Source organism: Microplitis demolitor, chromosome 4, assembly GCF_026212275.2.
Source record: "Microplitis demolitor isolate Queensland-Clemson2020A chromosome 4, iyMicDemo2.1a, whole genome shotgun sequence".
Taxonomy (NCBI): domain Eukaryota; kingdom Metazoa; phylum Arthropoda; class Insecta; order Hymenoptera; family Braconidae; genus Microplitis; species Microplitis demolitor.
Window position 1 is genome coordinate 17,797,646 of NC_068548.1, and position 18,533 is coordinate 17,816,178.

The following is an 18,533-nucleotide window of genomic DNA, read 5'->3' on the forward strand; positions in this document are numbered from 1 at the left end:
TACAATACACAGTAAAAAAAGCGGTATTATGACGGATTTATTTTAACACCCGTGTGGTGTTAAAATAAGCTCACACCGGTGTAACAGTGTTACTTGGCGACAGTATCCAACCAGTGTTAAAATGAAGTGCATGCGGAGTAAACTAACTCTGATCGGAGTCGAGGATGTGAGTATATAAATGTTTGAAGATTTTCAGACAGAAACAAAATATTCCCAAGTTAACAGACATTTAACCATTTTTTTCAACAAATCAATTACAAACAAATAAAAATATGCACATGTAGAAAATTTAAAAAACTATAGGTGCAATTTTTTAAAATATTTTTTTTTTATAATTCATTGTTTTTAAATAAATCCAAAAATTATTAGACGTTGGCTAACTTCAGTACCGTAAAAAAAAATAATAATATTTCGATAAAATTACGAAATTATCGTTAATGTCTTTTACATTGAACTGTACAAATTGCCAAAACTTTTGATCACTTATCAAATTAAATATTTAGGAACGATGTTATATTTTTATTGTAACTCTGATGTTTTCCATGAAATAATACCTAATTTAAAGATGATAAATTAATTATTGATAATTTTATTTTATTTTTCTCGATGCGACGTAGTTTGCAAAGAGACTTAAATCATAAAACGATAAAAAATTTTTTTTTGAATTTGAAATACAATTGGACTTTTGATACTTCAAAAATAAAATTACTTTTTTAACGCGGTCTAACATCGCAAAAAATTAAACAGCGTTACTAGTGTTCTTATTACACCGTTTTCAAGGTAGAATTCAACACCGATAACCTTAACACCACACGGAAAAAAATTCCCTGTTGCAGCAACAGGAAAAAATCCTGTTGTTGCGACTCAATAGAAAAATATAGTTACACAGTAAAAAATTTTGCGTCATTGCGTCAAAAAACTTAGTCTTAGAAATTTTTGTGTTAAATATTTAATAGTTTTATGTGGAGATTTAATATTTATTCTGTTAAGTCAACACAAAAAAATGTTAAATATTTAACACAAAAATTTCTAACACTAAGTTTTTTGACGCAATGACGCAAAATTTTTTACTGTGTAACTATATTTTTCTATTAAGTCACAACAAAAGTATTAATCCTGTTGCTACAACAGGAAATTTTTTTCCGTGCAGGATAGCATGGACTTAAACCAGTTTTTTTTACCGTGTAATACATATATAATAATCAAATCTTATTCACAGACAGTACATAATTACCTGCAGTACATAATGTTAAGGGAAAATCAATCATGTTACCACGTACCATTATCTTCTAAATGGCATACCAATGACGTAATTCTTCTATATCTGTGTTTACTCTGTAACAATTCCGTCAACACCGGATGCGGGATCGATTTGCCGTCGTGTAAACACAACGTACTTCCCTAGGATATCGAGTGTTCTGTTGTGGTTCTTGGAACCGCGCCATACCTAACCAATCTATCCATTCACAATTTCCTATTCATACAGAATTTCATTTTCGGCGCTTTCGATCTTCCAAGCGCATCGAAATTTATCGCTGTCATGTAAATAAAAATATAACGGATTATTTGATGATAATAAAATAAAAAGCATTGCAGTTTTCATTGTTTGAGTTCTTTGTTAAATGTATATAATTATTTCCAAGCACGACTTAAGAAAATGAAAATAATAAAGTAAAAAAATAAAACTTTACTACTGCTCTCTAATAAAACAGAGTAATTTTAAAGCACTTGAAATATAATTATTTCCTCACAATATCTCATAAGATTTTAATCTTAACAATTTGACCACTTCTCTTATTATATTTATCTGTACCCCCGCCTTTCATTACTGTACACTAGTATACCATTAGCGAGATCTGCCAATCTTCAAAGCAATAAACAGAATTTTATTTACCCAAGGAAATTCAAGAGACGACTCAGTTCTCTTGTATTTATATATAACTAGTAAATAGTGTAAGGTTTTGAACACTAATGCTTAAACAAAAACCACACCCTTACATAAACAGCTTAATTGCGGGAGATGTTTGAAATTACGGGGGTATTCACCTTGCTTTTATCGCTTTCCTACAGCAACCCATTGTGACAAAATGACTCTTTACCTCAGGCATTTTCGTGTTATATTAACAACAGAACGTAAGGCTTTCGTTTATATATATATATATATATATATATATATATATATATATATATATACTGACGCGTTAGTCTTTACGCATATAACTTTACGTTAAAATATATGCACACTGTTATAGAATATTCAATATATATATACATATACATTTGAAAAGTAAGATCTTATGTGTGACGTAAAACAACCCTCGGATCCAATGCACGTGCCTCATACGGGTTAAGCATCTGAATACAAAGACCTGTACCATTCTCTTGAAATTACATTTACTATATATATATATATACATCATATATGGGTTTTAAACTCTTATACTACCTTTTATTATGCATATACTGTCATATTTACTTTTATTGCTTGCTACCTTTTTTTTATCTTTTCGCTGGTGATTAAATTATTCACAATGTTTCTTTGTTTCGAAAAATCCAAAGGGAACATAAATTAAATAAGTACATTTTCATGTTAATAGAAATTCACATTGTTTTTTCAGACGACTAAATTCATGGATTCGAATTGTTTACAAATTTATATATGAATGGCTATTGTAATAAAAAAAATAACTGAAAATGTTTTTTTTTTGTTTCAATTTTTTTTAATGGATTACGTGTGTCGAAATAATGTTTTTGCAAAATATAAAACATGGATTTAATAAAAACATTTATAAAACTGTAGAGAGAAAAAAAAATAAATGAAATAATGCAATCTGAGTAATGAAACCTGAGATAAAAATATAGGGTATAGGTACCATTTTTGGACATTTTGGGGCCAGTTTTAGACACTTGAAAAATTTTAATAAATTAATTTGTAAAAGACGCAATGTCATAATTAATTTTTTAAATATTTTTAAGGATCATTTTGTCCCACTATTAAAATGGAAATTTTATTTTACTCTTTTTCATTAATTAAAATAAAATACTAAATGTTCAAAAATCGAGCAGTGGCTACAAATGGTACCTCTACCCTATTTATTAAATTTTTTTTTTTTAATACATATAGAGAAATTTTTAGTAAAAATTACCCAAAAACGTTTGATACTGTGAGAACATGTGATAAATATCTAAATTTTTCTTATGATGGATATCGTAGAATATACTAATCAATAGCATATAAATGAAATGTAATTTCTACTATCAACATGCTAAAAATTTAGTTATTGGCAAGATATCCTTACACCAAAATTTATGGGTAATTTTCACTCAAAAATTCTCTGCATGTATTAGAAAAAAATTTAGAGAATAAATTTTATGAATTATTGTAATTAAAACTGTAAACTCAACAATTAAATTAAATAAATAAAAAAAATATTTGTTAAAACAATCAACAAGTATTTAATTAAATATAATAAATGGCTCAATTATAATAATTACAAGGAAGAAACTAAAAATAAAAATATTTAAAAAAATGTATAAAAGTAATACGAGAATGTACTTAATTGAGTTAAAAAATGCGCAAGGACACCGGACCGACCTTTTGACGAGTACGCAGTTTAATTAAACTCATAGCGGTATCTCGGGGCAAATAATGCCGTTAATTGAGAGGAACGCGAGCGCGAGAAGAAAAGAGCCGAGAATTATTAAAAAATTTTACAAAAGAAACTAAATGTCCGAGGGACAAAAAAAAAGATTTAAGTATAGAAAAACCGTAGACCGCGGTGACCTAGCAGTCGACTCAGATTAACTCAATTTTCATCGTGTCGCTGATTCAGTCCTTTGACGTTACGTACTTGAACGAATATAACACGGGATTCAATTACCCCTACAGTTTCCTCCGCTTACAGGATTTCTCAAGTAATATCCTTTTTACATTTTTTGCATTCCCTTCGTCCGTAATTCTTTATTCGTTTATTATTTTCATTTTTTTTTTTATCCATTTAAATTCATAATATTTCGTAGCGGTTTTTTTTTATACATCAAGTGTCTTTGAGCTTATAGTTGGCCTTTGAGAAATATTTAAACGACTTGTTGAAAGGTCAAAACGAGCTAAGCCACAGTACTCTGTACGTATACCAGTACTCTAGTTATAGTACGTACATATAAAACGCTTAGTGTACTTCTGCGGAAACTTTTGCATTGTTAACATAAGAGACAAGACAGCGACAGGGGTATAGGGATGGTTTAAAAAAACTGTATAACAGTAGTGGTAGTAAAAGAAAAAAAGATAATAAAAAGAGACAGTGAAGTGGAAACGTAATATAGAAGCTTTGTCTTTGGTAGCACTCCAGACAGTCTCTCAACAACAATGACACCGCGGACGGAAGTGGAGGATCGTGAAGAAGATGGAAAGGATGAACGAGAGCACATTTCAAGAGCATTAAAAAGCTACTGGACACAATGAACAAGCGTATGTGCATGTGTGAGTCTATACAAGAGAGAAATAAAATAAAAATGAAGACAGAGACTGATACTGAGGATAGTATAGTCCTGGTTCTACTCTTGTTTGCTACTAGACCAAATCGATTGGCTCTGCAACAGCAGAAGCAACAACAACCGAGCTTTACTCTTGTTCCTCCTTAACTACATACTCCACTAACTCCTATCCTCTATACTATCCACTGTACACGGTACCGACACCCAACTCCTCTGCCGGCACTCAAGCCCCCGGGGTTTCACCTTTGATTCAGCGAAATTCGAGACGTCTTTCCAACGGCCATTGTTTCATGTGGGAAGCGAGGGTAGTTTTAGCAAGCTAGGAAACCCGAGAGGGAGGTCTTGGAGTTTTTCTCTTATATATAACGTCCCTTGTGAGCTTCTACCATTTCTTTCTGTCTTTTTTTTTCAGTCGTTCATTTTTTTCTTTTCCATATATATATATATGAAATCATCTTTTGTTTTTTCAAACTTTTTTTTGTATTCTCATCAAGCTGATCGCTGGCTTTAGTTGTAGTTGTGATTCTGAGGAAGTGGGTCGGTTAGATCGAATTTCTCAATTGATCCTTGGAGATTTTTTTTTATTTTCTGTTCCTGAATCTCTATTTTACGACTCAGGGGATATAGAAATGTCTATTGAGTTGACACAATGAATTATATAATTGAGGGTATTATGGTTTTTTTTTTAAACTAAAAAAAAAATTGAAGCTGGAAATTTTTTTCTAAACGTATTGAAGTTCCGGGTTTTATTTCCAATTGGAAATATTTACGTTAAATTTAGAATTTAAAAACACGTTTGGTTATTTCAATAAGTGAGTAACGGATTGAATAATATAATACTATTTGTTTTTTTCTTTAAAGAATAATTTAAACATGAAAAAAATATTGTACCGTGTATACGTGAGTAAATTGACAAATAAAATAAACGTCAAGCTGTCAAAAGGCGAGTTAATTTTATCAGCAATCTGTCAGTTCGATCTACGTGTCACTCACGACATTGATGCTCCAACAAGATGGGACTCTAGTCCAATGAGATTGATCATGAAGAGATTTTATCATGAGGGAAAAGACGTTACAGCAAGTACTGCGTCGTCAGCTACTCGAGCACACGTATACACTGTGAGATTTAAAAAAAAGATAATGAAAAGTAAAAATAAAAAAGAGTCAAGATCAAGCTAGCAGAAGCATATTTAATATAACTAAAGCCAGAAGTTTGTTATTTTTACCACGACTGAGGCCGCGGGCTATTGCGCCACTAATATGTTCATAGAAAATACAACAGTAACGAACACGGATATAAAAAAATATAAAAAAAGTCTGGAGGAATTAACATCTGTACATACAGTGCGATTATATTCATACGACCTTCCTTCCGTCTATTAAATTTATACACGTGTCTCGCTAATTTCGATCATACCATTCATGTTTGCTCGCTGTTGATAATTATTACACTCAACAGTCATTTATATAAAAAAAAAAATATGTACATTTTAAAAAAATTCCTTTATTTAATCTAAATAGAGGCACTATTACGTTGTAAAAAAACCGGGGCAAGTCTAGACGGTGTAGGTGTTAAAATAACACCGCCACCGGTGTAAATATTTTTTACCGGTGTTGAAAATATTTAACTTTGTGAATATTTTTACTTACTCAGTCACTACAGTTAAACAGTATCTTTATTAATTAATCGAATTGGTGATTGAAATGGTGAGCGTAAAATTGTGTAATTTTTAAATAAATTACGTAGAATATAAATAATTATTTAAATAAGTAGGGGGGGGGGCAGAAGAGGGTACCTCCTAAATTTTATCTAGAGAAAATTTTATTTTTTAAATGTTTTTTTAAACATTTCAAAATCACTTTTGCAAATATAACTGAGCATTATTTACCATTTTCTTTTTGTTAAACTTTTTCAAAAATTGAGTGTTAGTCGAAAAATGTTAATGGCTTTTATTTTATGCTAAAAACTATTAAAAATTTGGTTTTCTTATTTTTTATTCAATAATCATGTAAACGATAATTTTTCTTCATGTCAATTGCTTACAAAAAAAATCAATTTAGTCAAATTCATTTAAAATCTAGAACTTTCTTTATTTTTTTTTTTACATTTTTTAGGGGGTACCCCATTTTGCCCGCAAAAATGAAATTTTTTTTTTTAACGGTAATTGAAAATTTTTTCTATTTACTTCAAATATCATTAAAAAAAAAAAAAGATTTTGAATCCTCGAAAACTTGGTATTTTCTCAGTACCCGATTTTGCCCCTCACTCCCTTACATAGCAAAATTAAAATTTCCTTCAGATAATATTCATTGAATTTATATATTTTTTTTATGTATTACATTTTTTTTTATAACTTCTATGAGTGGAATTTTTTTTACACCGATTTAACATCGCCCACACCGGTGTTATTTCATTTTAACACGCGTGATGTTAAATTGAGTCCATTTTTAACACCGCTCTTTTTACAGTGTAGTATTTCACTGTAATTTATAGTCTAGCGTCACAAACATTAAAATTTTTGACGAGAAAATATTTCGTCATTCATTTTAAAATTATTTGAATAAATAACAAGCGGCACTGTTCAATAAATCCTAAACTGAGATTTTATTTTAAAATTTAAATGATTGGATAAAATATTTTAAAATAAAAAAAAATGTTTATTGAAAACCAATTATAAATTCATTCGAATATAATCCATATATACTAAATTTATCGATAATAAGATTTAAAAAAAAATATTGTTTTATTTATAATAAATTTAGCTTCTGATAAGCTATTGTTCAGGATTATTAAATATGCATGTGCTTTCTATGGGGATAAAATAATTTTAAATAGTAACAAGTGTTTTGTTGATTATTGATGAAAATAAAAATAGATAGTGAGTTTTAACACGCCAACAGACTTTCACTCATCTTTAAAGTTGGTGTCAGTATTGATCCTATTTGGGCGACGCGTGATTTTAGTATTCCACGGGTAAACTTTCCCTGTGAATACGTGCCAGGAATTTTCGTCAAATACCCTCTTCTCGTGTCCTCTCTTTTATCCTCTCCTCTCATTTTCCAGTAATTGTAGATTCAAAGGATATAATTCCAAACGCACACGCTACGGAAGGTAGTAGTCAGATCTCAAGGGAATCATCGCTATGCAAGTATACTATAAAAAGACTGAATAAATAGGGGAAGGGCCAACGACAAAATTTACGAATGAAAGAAAAAAAAAAAAAAATACAAAAATTATAAAAATATGCGCGACAAGTATTCCCTTAGGTACTAATAAATTACTGTAACAACTTTTTTTTCGCTTCGACAAAAAAAAACCCTAAATTTAAGTAATTTAAAACCTCCATAAAAGTTGTACGTCAATAATCGAACGCGATTTTCTTTTTTTATCTTTGTTACGTAAGATCTTGTAGGTGGTTGTTATTTAATATCCCCAGGACCTTTTGTCCTTTTTTCATTATTTGCTAAGAGTCCAGACTGATCGACAGATGTCCCTCAAGATACTCTTGATTTAAGACGATAATCGTGAACAAATAGGCGTTTTCGTTCCGTTAAATTTTCTTTTTAACTTCGGTAATAGACCTTTAGACCTTGTACGCCCTTGCCATAGATTCTAAATGTATTATAGAGTGAACCTCAAAAACCTAAGTCTAATTTAGGCATGATCACGACAACTGTGACCCGATGGGTTTCCTTTTTTCCCGGCCGTCACCTGCTGCGACAAATTACTTCAACAAGATTAAGATAAAATCAAACATCTTTGTTGAAATTTTTTTTTTACGTAAAACTTTCTTGGAATCAGATAATTGATCCAAACAAATTCAAGTCTACAGTCGAAAAATTTAATAAAAAATAAATAAATAAATTACGAAAGTTGAATAAGACGTAGAAGCAATTTAATATTTTTCTAGAAAATTTTAACTTGAGAAATTACTTTTTCAACATTCACACGGAAAAAATATTATAAACTATTGCGTAATTTACATTAGTGTTCCACACATGCTTCTACGTCTTTTTTTTGGTTTGACATGTCTTGTTTTGACAACAGACTTAATTTATTCTAAAAAGTTTTAATGACCTGAATCTCGGGAAAAAAAAAAATAAATAAAAGAAAAAAAAATCAAAATTTTCTCGTATGAAAAACCCTTAAAAGTAATTGAGAGCGAATAAAAATAGAGTTAAAAAGGTGAGAGAAGTTGGATAGACAATTAAGAGCAATACGAGAAGGCTGTTAGACCACGGTCAACTTGATGATTAACTCGGTTCGTAATTGCCAGTTTCAATAGTCCTCATTAGGCGACTATTCTCTCTTGGTATCATGGGGTTAGATAGAATTAGTTTTCAATTGATACCAGTCCGTCCTATAATATTGATTTAATGATTTAATTATCTTAGATAAATTATTTAACAGTGCCTTTGTGGTCTATGTTTCCATTAAATGACATTACGTAATAAGCAATAATAATAATAATAATAATAAGAATTGATAAAAATTGAGCAATGCATTCCCCTAAACAATTAATTAATGAAAAATACTTTTATTAATTAATTAACTGTTAAAATTTAATCAAGTAAACAATTAATCAAGTTTTTGACTGTAGAATAGTAATGCATCCTGGGTTATAATATCTAGCCTCATTGAACCTCAATTTAGCCTCAATCAAACCTCACTTAGCTAAAAAATATTTTGAGCCTCAAATGATGCTCACAGATCCTCAATAAGCCTTGATTAGCCTCAAATGAACCTAGTCTCGAATCAATGGATCTATAATAATAATAATAATAATAATTTTACGAGTTCGATCAAATGTAATTTAAATTCGATCAGTATTATTTGAGGCTCAAAATGCTTTTTTAGCTAAGTGAGGCTTGATTGAGGCTTACTTGGGTTTATTGAGGCTAGATTGAGGTTCAATGAGGCTAGATATTATGACCCGGATATAATTAATTAATTAGATAATTAGTGAGTTAATGAAATAAATAAATTCATGAATATTTTAAAAATTATAACGATGATGGAACTGTCGACTTTAACGAGTGGATCGATGTCAGAAAGTAGTTGGAAAGACAAGTCGTTAGACGAAAGACAGAAGTAGTATGGAGTCACATGATGGAATGAAGGTAAGAAGAAACCGGTACTCAAGTCACTTGCGATAAAACGCTTGTTGTACACGTTCGCAGTAGCAAAACGGCATATCGCGTGCTTTTACCAGTTAAGTCTGCATTGTTGTATTTATGTCGCAGTACAGAGTTGTATGTGTATATGTAATCAACGAATAAATACTCTGGCACACATTATATTTTAGTTATATCTGTATATATATATATATATGTACATTAAATTCTGGGGCACAAGGCACAATATATACGTAACAACGCAAGCGCCTCGAGGGACGAGAATACGAGATCTTTAGTCACCAGGGTAGAAGTCCCAAGGTGTCGGTATATTGCGAGACATTTTCTTGGATTCACGTTACACCTCGTGGCTTTTGTTCCCAACACTTGAACTACGTTATACAAAATGTACAGCTAATCTGACAGTTATTTCCGCTGTTATGAATTTTTTGAGAAACGCCTAGTGTAGGATTTTTTTAAATAAAAAAAAACTTTTCATATCTTTTTTAAAAGCTTTGATAATTTTTTTTTTATCTTTGACAACGCTTTTTATTTCATTGTTCTCTAATAACCTCAAAGCGTCGCGTGATGTATACTAATATATATATACGTAGGGTCGCGGTCGCTCGTGCCCTTAATTTAGATCGTCAACCCCATTGTGAAGTGACCCACAACCCTCTTGAATAATTTACATATTTATGCAGCGACAATATTTGTGAATACTACTTTAATATTCTAAGGTTTGATGAATGCGATAACTTGATCATTACTATAAAATATCCATCTAAAATTATTTTATCAATATTTTAATAAATAATTTTATTTCATTTTTTTTTATTTTTATTATTGAATATTTAATTTACAGCCAAAAGGACCGAATAAATAAAATGAGGCAAATTGGGTCACATAATATTTTTTTAAATTAATTTCTAAATTTAAAATTGAACCTACAAATTTTTGGTAATGGTCTAGAAGTGGGGATCCACCTACTTTTGACTATAAAATGCCTTCTGTTTGACATTTTTCCATCTATTTTTTTTTTAAATTGTTCGACTCCTCGGCGGATTGATGATGAAAAAATTTTCAAAGAAACCTTATGTCTATTAGTTCTGGCTGTTTGAAAATTTAAAAAATAAAAAAAAAAATAATTTTTTTTACATTAATTGTGGTTTCTAAATTTTTTTCAACAGTTTTTCTCGATTTTTATCTCTTTTAAAAATTTTCTTTGGAAAAATTTTAGAAACTAATTAATGTAAAAAAATCATTTTTTTTTGTTTTTTAAATTTTCAAACAGACAAAATTAATATATTTTTTTTTCTTTGAAATTTTTTAGTCATCATCAATCAGTCGAATAGTGGAACTTAAAAAAAAATTAAAAAATTCCTAATAAAAACATATTTATGGCCAAAAATAGGTGGAGCCCCACTCCTAGAACATTACCAAATTTTTTTGTAGTTATTAAATTTGAATTTGTAATAGAAAATTAAGTTATTTACATTTTGGTGTACATCAAAAATATCCAAGGTAAAAAATAATTTTTTCTGAACTTTATTTTGTATTTTTTTTTTAGAAAGTTCATCTTTTAAGAAGAGGTCATCTTGCCTCTCCTGTCTCTATATTATTTAAAAAAAATTTTATGTATATATAATGATAAAGAAAATCAACTCATAAATTTTAAATACTTCAAGCGGATTTTTTTTTAAATTGCGTAAGTTAATCAATAGTGTTAATTAGAAGTCAGATTTGCTTTTGATCCTTTGACTTGAGTGAAATATAATCTGTGATATGAAACTGTGTTATATATAACCATATTTAGTTATAACGAACTCGTCAGTCTTACATTAATCGTCGTAGTGTGGTATAGTAATAGAGTACATACACGAGAAGAGAAGTACCAACTAAGCAACTAACCGAGGCTCCTTTATCCTTCAAACTCACAACTCTGATAAATTATATCAACCACCAAATCGTTAGTGTACTACTTTGTTGGTTGTAAAGTGTGCACAGGGGAATATCTTTGGCCCTCTTCCGTATTCTCAATCTCTCTACGGAAGTACTTAGAGACAAGTTCCCGTATAACTATCACGAACAAAGTACTATGAAGAAAAAAAAAATAGTTAAATATGAATATATGTATAACATACATATTCTCATAGTATATAAGAGGGGAAATAATGTATACACTTACGAGAATCGAACGGCATCATGAGTAGGTTTATTTAAGGGTGGATAATTTGGTGATATCCACTACCGTCTCAGATGATTAATGACCGTAAGTATTAAAAGCGAGTAGATATTTTTTTTTATACTAAAAATATAATAGAATAAGTATCTGGAAAAAAAAGTTCAATTTGACTTTTCCTTGATGTAGAAATAATGACAATAACAATAACAATAATATTTAAATATTTATGGAAATATAATAATAAATTTGTAAATATTTAAATATTTTTTTTTTTGAACGTAAAATAAAGACCTAATACCCGATCAGGGATTATTTATAGATACACAAATACATGAAATGATTGGTACTAGTCCCTGTAATCAAGTATTAGATCTTTCACCTTACATAGATTTATGAAATTTTATCACAGTTGCATTATTCATCACAAAAGTTAAATCGTGTCAAATAAATTCATTAGATAAATTGCAGATTGAAGTTGTCTCGGCCACAAGACTCAATTTTCTTGATTCAATAAACGTGTAAATTGAAATGAAAGAGATAGAGAGAGAAAAAGAGTAGAAAGAGGAAGCGAACATAGTTGAAATAGTAGAAACAGAAACTGTTTAAGAAGGAGTTGGAGAACTGAGAGATGATGTTGGTGTTGAACTAGAGAAAATCTCTGATTTGCTCATTAGTAAGATAGAAGTGAGACTTGTACACTCTGATGCACTTTATACATATATATGTATATATACACGGTACAGTAGTTCTCTCATCTTCTTTACTTGGTAGAATCTGTGGGCGACTGACTAAACGATGAGAAACGTGCTTCCCGTTTTACTCTCTTGACATTTACTATTTGATCGTTTGCATAATGTCATTCTTCTGTAAATTACTTTCCTACTGTATTACTGTTACTGATACAAATGTTTCGAGTGTTGGAATTTATTCTTAAGTATATCCATTATTTTACACTGTATATAACTATGAAAGATTTCCAACATGTGATAAAAGTTCTTTTCTTAGATACAATTTACATATAAAGGTTTCACAGTCGAAAATGAACACTATTGTTGAGTCATGATGAAGACTTACAAGGGATGAAAAACGATAGGGTGCGAATAGATGGTACGTTCCAATGAAGCCTTAGAAATCAATCATACAAGAAAAAATTTGTTATTGACATCGACAAAAAAAAATTTCTCAATAAAATACTACACAGAAAAAAAGGATTTTTTGGCGCGAAAAATTTTTTTCTTCAATTCATAATACAAAATATTTCTTGCCCCAAGAAATTCTTTTTTTCGGTCTATAAATATGCATTTTATTATTGGAAACGTCATAAAAAAATATATAAGTAAATATAAAGTATAAAATGAAAAACAAGATATAAAGAGGCGATATTCTTTAAAAGCATTTAGAAATCAAAAATAAAAGATAGCTAATGAATAGGTCTACTTATCTTGAAAATTAATAAGGTTAAAAAATAAAAATAGAACTATATGAAAAACTAAAAAAATGATAAATTCCCGGTTTAGTATCAAGGCAATTCGCACGCTTTCGCTATACATATCCAGGCGATAATCTAAAACCCAAGAGTATAAATATAGAAGAAGCAATATAATACAGAAGTGCAATTAACTTTCAAACTTTCCCCGATTATTCATTGAAGTAACGAAACTATTTCTCGGACCATAGGATACCCAACCAAAGTCTTTAAACGAGGTGTGGCATTTGGTTTTAAACTTTTATACGCGATAAACACCAAGGAAATATAACGTAAACGGTAATCAAGATGGAAAGCTTCTTCATAAGATAATAACTGGCCAACATTATTATTTCAAATAATCTCGGTGGTTATTTAATAATACTTGTTATATCATTATTCCAAGTATATAATAATGTTTAAGCATGAAAAATGTTTTAAACAAATGATGTAACTTAAAATTTATCATTATTACCAACCATATAATCTATCAAAATCAACCCTTGTAGACATACACATCAGTGACATTAAGCTTCATCATGATAAAATAGGGACAAATAAAATGACGAATTGAGTTGGACACTAATCCATCATTCATTTTATAAAATTAGGAAGTCAAAATAACCATTAATATTTTAATATTTATTAAATAATAAAAAATAACAGGGAACTTCTAATGTACTTCACTTCACTTTAGTTTTTATCAAGATTGATTTTGTGTATTTTTATTTAAAAACAAAAATTTATAAAAAAATTTAAATACTTTGTTGACGTATGTATGTTAAAGAATTTTAAGCCTCGCGATACAAAGATAAAAATATTTAAATTGCTGAGTAATTATAACATAATTTAGCGACACGTGTCGACCGGAAATTTTTATAAGCAGGGAGAATTAAAAGCTCGTGAGTTTTACCGAGGGTAAATATAAATAAAATCTACATCAACTGCTTTCTCATGTTATGTATACAAGGAAGTTCGTGAACTCTACACATACGATGACTTGATCGTTCGATTTAGATACGCAAGCGATGGTACAGCGTGTGTATGTATGTGTGGAACATTTTCAGAAGATAAATTCAGAGTAGATGTAGAGGGTGCTATGCATCACGGAGGCACCCGAATTAAGGACCTATTCATGGAAACTGGCCCCACCTGAATTACAGTCCATTCAGCAAAATGACTGGCGAACTTTTGACTTCAGATGACGGCAGCTATTAATTATAATAAGTCATCCTTTCCAGCTTTATTGTCGTCTCTTTTATTTATTTATTTTTTTTTATTTTTCATACATTATCATTTTCACTTACTCATTCACTCGCTCACTTTGTGTTTATCTTTATTTTTATCCACTATCAACCCCTTTACAATATATAACTAACCCTCTCGGCAAGTAAATATTTGTGGCTGGAATATAAATAAATCATTTGAATCGATCGCGTCTGTGGACCATCATTAATTATGGATTCGTCCTGCGGCTCATCTACACTTTCTCTTTTTCTCCAAAGCCCTATAGAGAGGGGGTTATAAAATATATGTGGAAAAAGTCTCGTCAGGGACATCAGTTACATGATTAATTACCTTCACAAAGTGTTGCCAAGTCAACGGCTTTATGAAAAAGCTATCAAGATATCTTTTATAATTTTAAAAATTGCTGTAACAAAGATATTTATAAATGCGAAACAATGCTGGCAAAGAAATATTGCAAGATAACAAGAGCAGAGTGGCGCAGTGGAAGCGTGCTGGGCCCATAACCCAGAGGTCCGTGGATCGAAACCACGCTCTGCTAACTATTTTTTTTTTTTTTTCAAGTAGTATATATTAAATTCTTTAACCATAAATTACTTGACGTAATATTGTTATAGATAGGAAATTTCAATCCGCTTGATAATTAAAAATTTTCATTTACTAAATTATTTAGCGATTGTAACAGTAAGACTTGAATCTTTAATGTAATTTGTTCCATGATTGCTTTCATCCTAGTAAAAAAAAAAGGTTCATACTCTTTGCAAACCTTTTTTTTAATTTGAATATTAATTTAAAATATAGTCATAACTATACTTCAAACAGTAACGATAAGATAATTTGTATAAGATTTCATCTAAGTAGATCAACTTTCCAGACGAATGCTCATGATTTTTATTCTATTATCGTATTATTATCGTTATTATTTACTTTTTTTCTGTCTGCAAAGCAGATTTTATGGGGGCTTATTAAAATGATTTTTCTACTTTATATATTTCTATATATTTTATCTGTATTATGCTTTTTGCAATTTTTTTATTAAAAGAGAATAAAATATCGATTGATGTATTTTTATCAATAGATAATCGTCTTTTCTATTTATTTTATCTGAGTATTTTCTTTTGAGCCCATTTAAAATCGACCTTCTTCTCCCTTCAAGCATATAAATCGTTCAGCATTGGGATTTTTCTCGTACTCAAGCGGAATAACGCCAACTTGGCAATTTTTCACGGATTTTCCCGTCGCCATTTCGCATCCTTACGACTTTCCAGGGTCCCGGATGTTACGCCACTTTTTCAAGTTGCGAGTTTCAGAAAGAAAAATAGAACAAGAAAGTATAAAATAAAATAGCAAAGGACAGAAATAAAAAAAAATGTAAAATGGTTCGAATTTGCTGGCGTGCATTTCATCTCTTGGCGAGAGCAGCGAGAAAAGCCAGACAAGCAGACGACTCACGAGATGTCTTGAGAAACGAATAAATAAATATCCTTCTCTTTCACCTGCTCCATCGTTCTGCTTATTCTTTATTATCTTTTTTTTTATCTTCTTATTCTTTTTCTTCCTCTCGTCTTCTTCCTTCTGCAAATGCATATTCTCACCAGAACCCTTGAATGTCTATTATGGTACATCTCTCGATTCTTCTCATGGATGACTATCAATACTCATCCGTTTGTGATCACTCAGCAACAGCCGGAAACTGTCGCGTGCCGACATAAACATCCTCTTCATTGTCTATTATACTTTATTTACATTCCACGAAATCAATGAAAAATATTTATTTCACTCGTTAGAATTATTTTTTATAATAATTTTAAAAATTATTCAAAATAAATAAGCAAAAAACTTTGCATTCAATTTTAAATAAAATTAATTAAATTAAAGAAAAAAAATTTTTAAATTAAATAAAACCCGATAAGAAAATAAAACAGCAATTAAGCTGGAGTAAGAAGAAAAACAACTGTTTATTTATTCTTACTGTTTAAATCCCATTGAGGTTCTCAAAGAATAATCGAAAAGACGAATAGTCAGCACTTACGATCAATTAATAAGAATGAAATTGATTTAAGAATAAAAAAAAATCAATTAATTAAGTCGGAAATTAATTTGATGGCTAAACGATATGAAATATATCAACAAGAAATATATACTAATTTGTTTGATTTAAATCCTCAAATACTCACGAATAGAACAAGTTGGGACAAAATTCGATAATTACAAATCTCCCGTAAATTGTCGGCTAGTTTGATAATCATTAATCGGCTTAAACCGCGGAATCCGTAGCTTCGAATTGGACACGCGTTAAACCTAAATATATATATTGATAGAGAGATAGATGAATGAATGTACATACACACATACCATTACATAGATACATACATACATTAACAAGATGTAGTACCTTTTCTACTTGTTAAACAAAGATAGACATTTCAAAATGCAAACTCGAGAGCTATATAAATGTATATATATATATATATAACTATCGTGACTATGTGCGGTGTGCCGCAATTTTCACATCCGTTAACGCTCATTGAAAACAGACAGTAAATGAGACAGACATTTCTGTGTAAATTCAACCGATGACTATTATATATAACATTATAAATTAATTTGACTAGGTTATTATTGATATATAACTAGAAGTATTATGAGAGTTGTCAGTTTGTCAAGATATTTATAATAATATATAGACAATTTGATTTATCTATTATCATGACACATATTATTTCAATGTGTACACGTTAAATGATTCAATATTTATCACTTGTGTATATTATCCTTGTATTACGTGTGTTGTAAATTAGTTGACAAATATTTAATGACATTAGCAAAAAAATATTTACTATCTAGATATTATTTCTTTTTTTCTGGTTTAAATTATTGAATACGTTATCTTTGTGAATAAATTATTTTAAATTTCATTTATTAACCCGTTATTTTAGTGGAAAAGTTAAATGCCATTAAATATAATTGAGAAATATTACCGAGTAAATTAATAAATAAATTCATTTTAAATGATTCATTTAAATTAAATAATAAAAAAAAATATTTACTCATAATTAGTGAAAATATTTAATAATTTATTTACATTTTGAATTAATCATAGCTGTAAATAATAAAAGAATTTTCTTATCATATATGTATATCAGACACGTATTTTATAACACAGTATCATATATCTCGGTTAATATTTACTCAAGTCATCATATTAATAATTTGATAGCAATTTATAATTTTCATTTCATTAGGCTTTTAATAATAAAATTATTACAACCAGGCTGTAAAGTTTATTATACCCGGGAAAAATTTTTTTTATAAAATTTTATACAGAAAATGGCTTGGTGAAATTTTAGAAAATTTTTTGTTTTATAAAAAATAACGAAGTTTTGTAAAATTTTATAAAATTAAATGAAAATCTACAAAGTTTCATTCAAAAGTCTTAAAAAATTTTATCAAAACATTTTTTCTCAGGTCATCTTATTTATATGTATTTATATTGTAATTATAATTAATGATTTATTGATATTTTTTAATACTGCAATTTTTAATATATTAATTAATTAATGGCTCTGAAACGACGCAAATATCAGGCGGAATTCCGCTCACGAGAATATTCATTTTCGAGTATTTCGTTATTATTATTATTATTATTATAAAATTATAATTATAATTTAACCATATATATTCCATTGCTCGCGTGCTTGCTCGCGAGTTTCAGTTATTATTTCACTTAATATAAACTTGAGAAACTTACAACCTTATATATAGTTTAACGTAATCAAAACCCCGTAAAATAAATGTAAAACCGTAGTAAATAAACATTCACAAACCAAATAATTAAAAATTTTTTTTAAAATCTTCACAATATTATTGTAATAAAAAAAAATCTACATAATAATAAATAAATCAGTTGAAATAACTGTCTGAAGTAACTGTAAATCAATAGTGCCATGAACTTTTTAACGAGCTCACGGTTGAATGAATTTCTCTAGTTCTAGTGTAGCGTATTACGTATATTACAGAAGAGAACAG

General features: G+C 29.2%; 1 protein-coding gene and 1 non-coding gene across 4 annotated transcripts in view; one reads left to right on the top strand and one right to left on the bottom strand.

Annotated features, from left to right (window-relative positions):
• The window catches only part of LOC103579754 (fasciclin-2), a 67,471-nt gene that overhangs the window by 36,419 nt on the left and 12,519 nt on the right, over window positions 1-18,533 (bottom strand). The gene's annotated exons all lie outside the window — the stretch shown is intronic.
• Trnam-cau (transfer RNA methionine (anticodon CAU)) lies at window positions 14,974-15,045 on the top strand. The gene has a single exon. It is a non-coding gene; the product is annotated as a tRNA-Met (tRNA).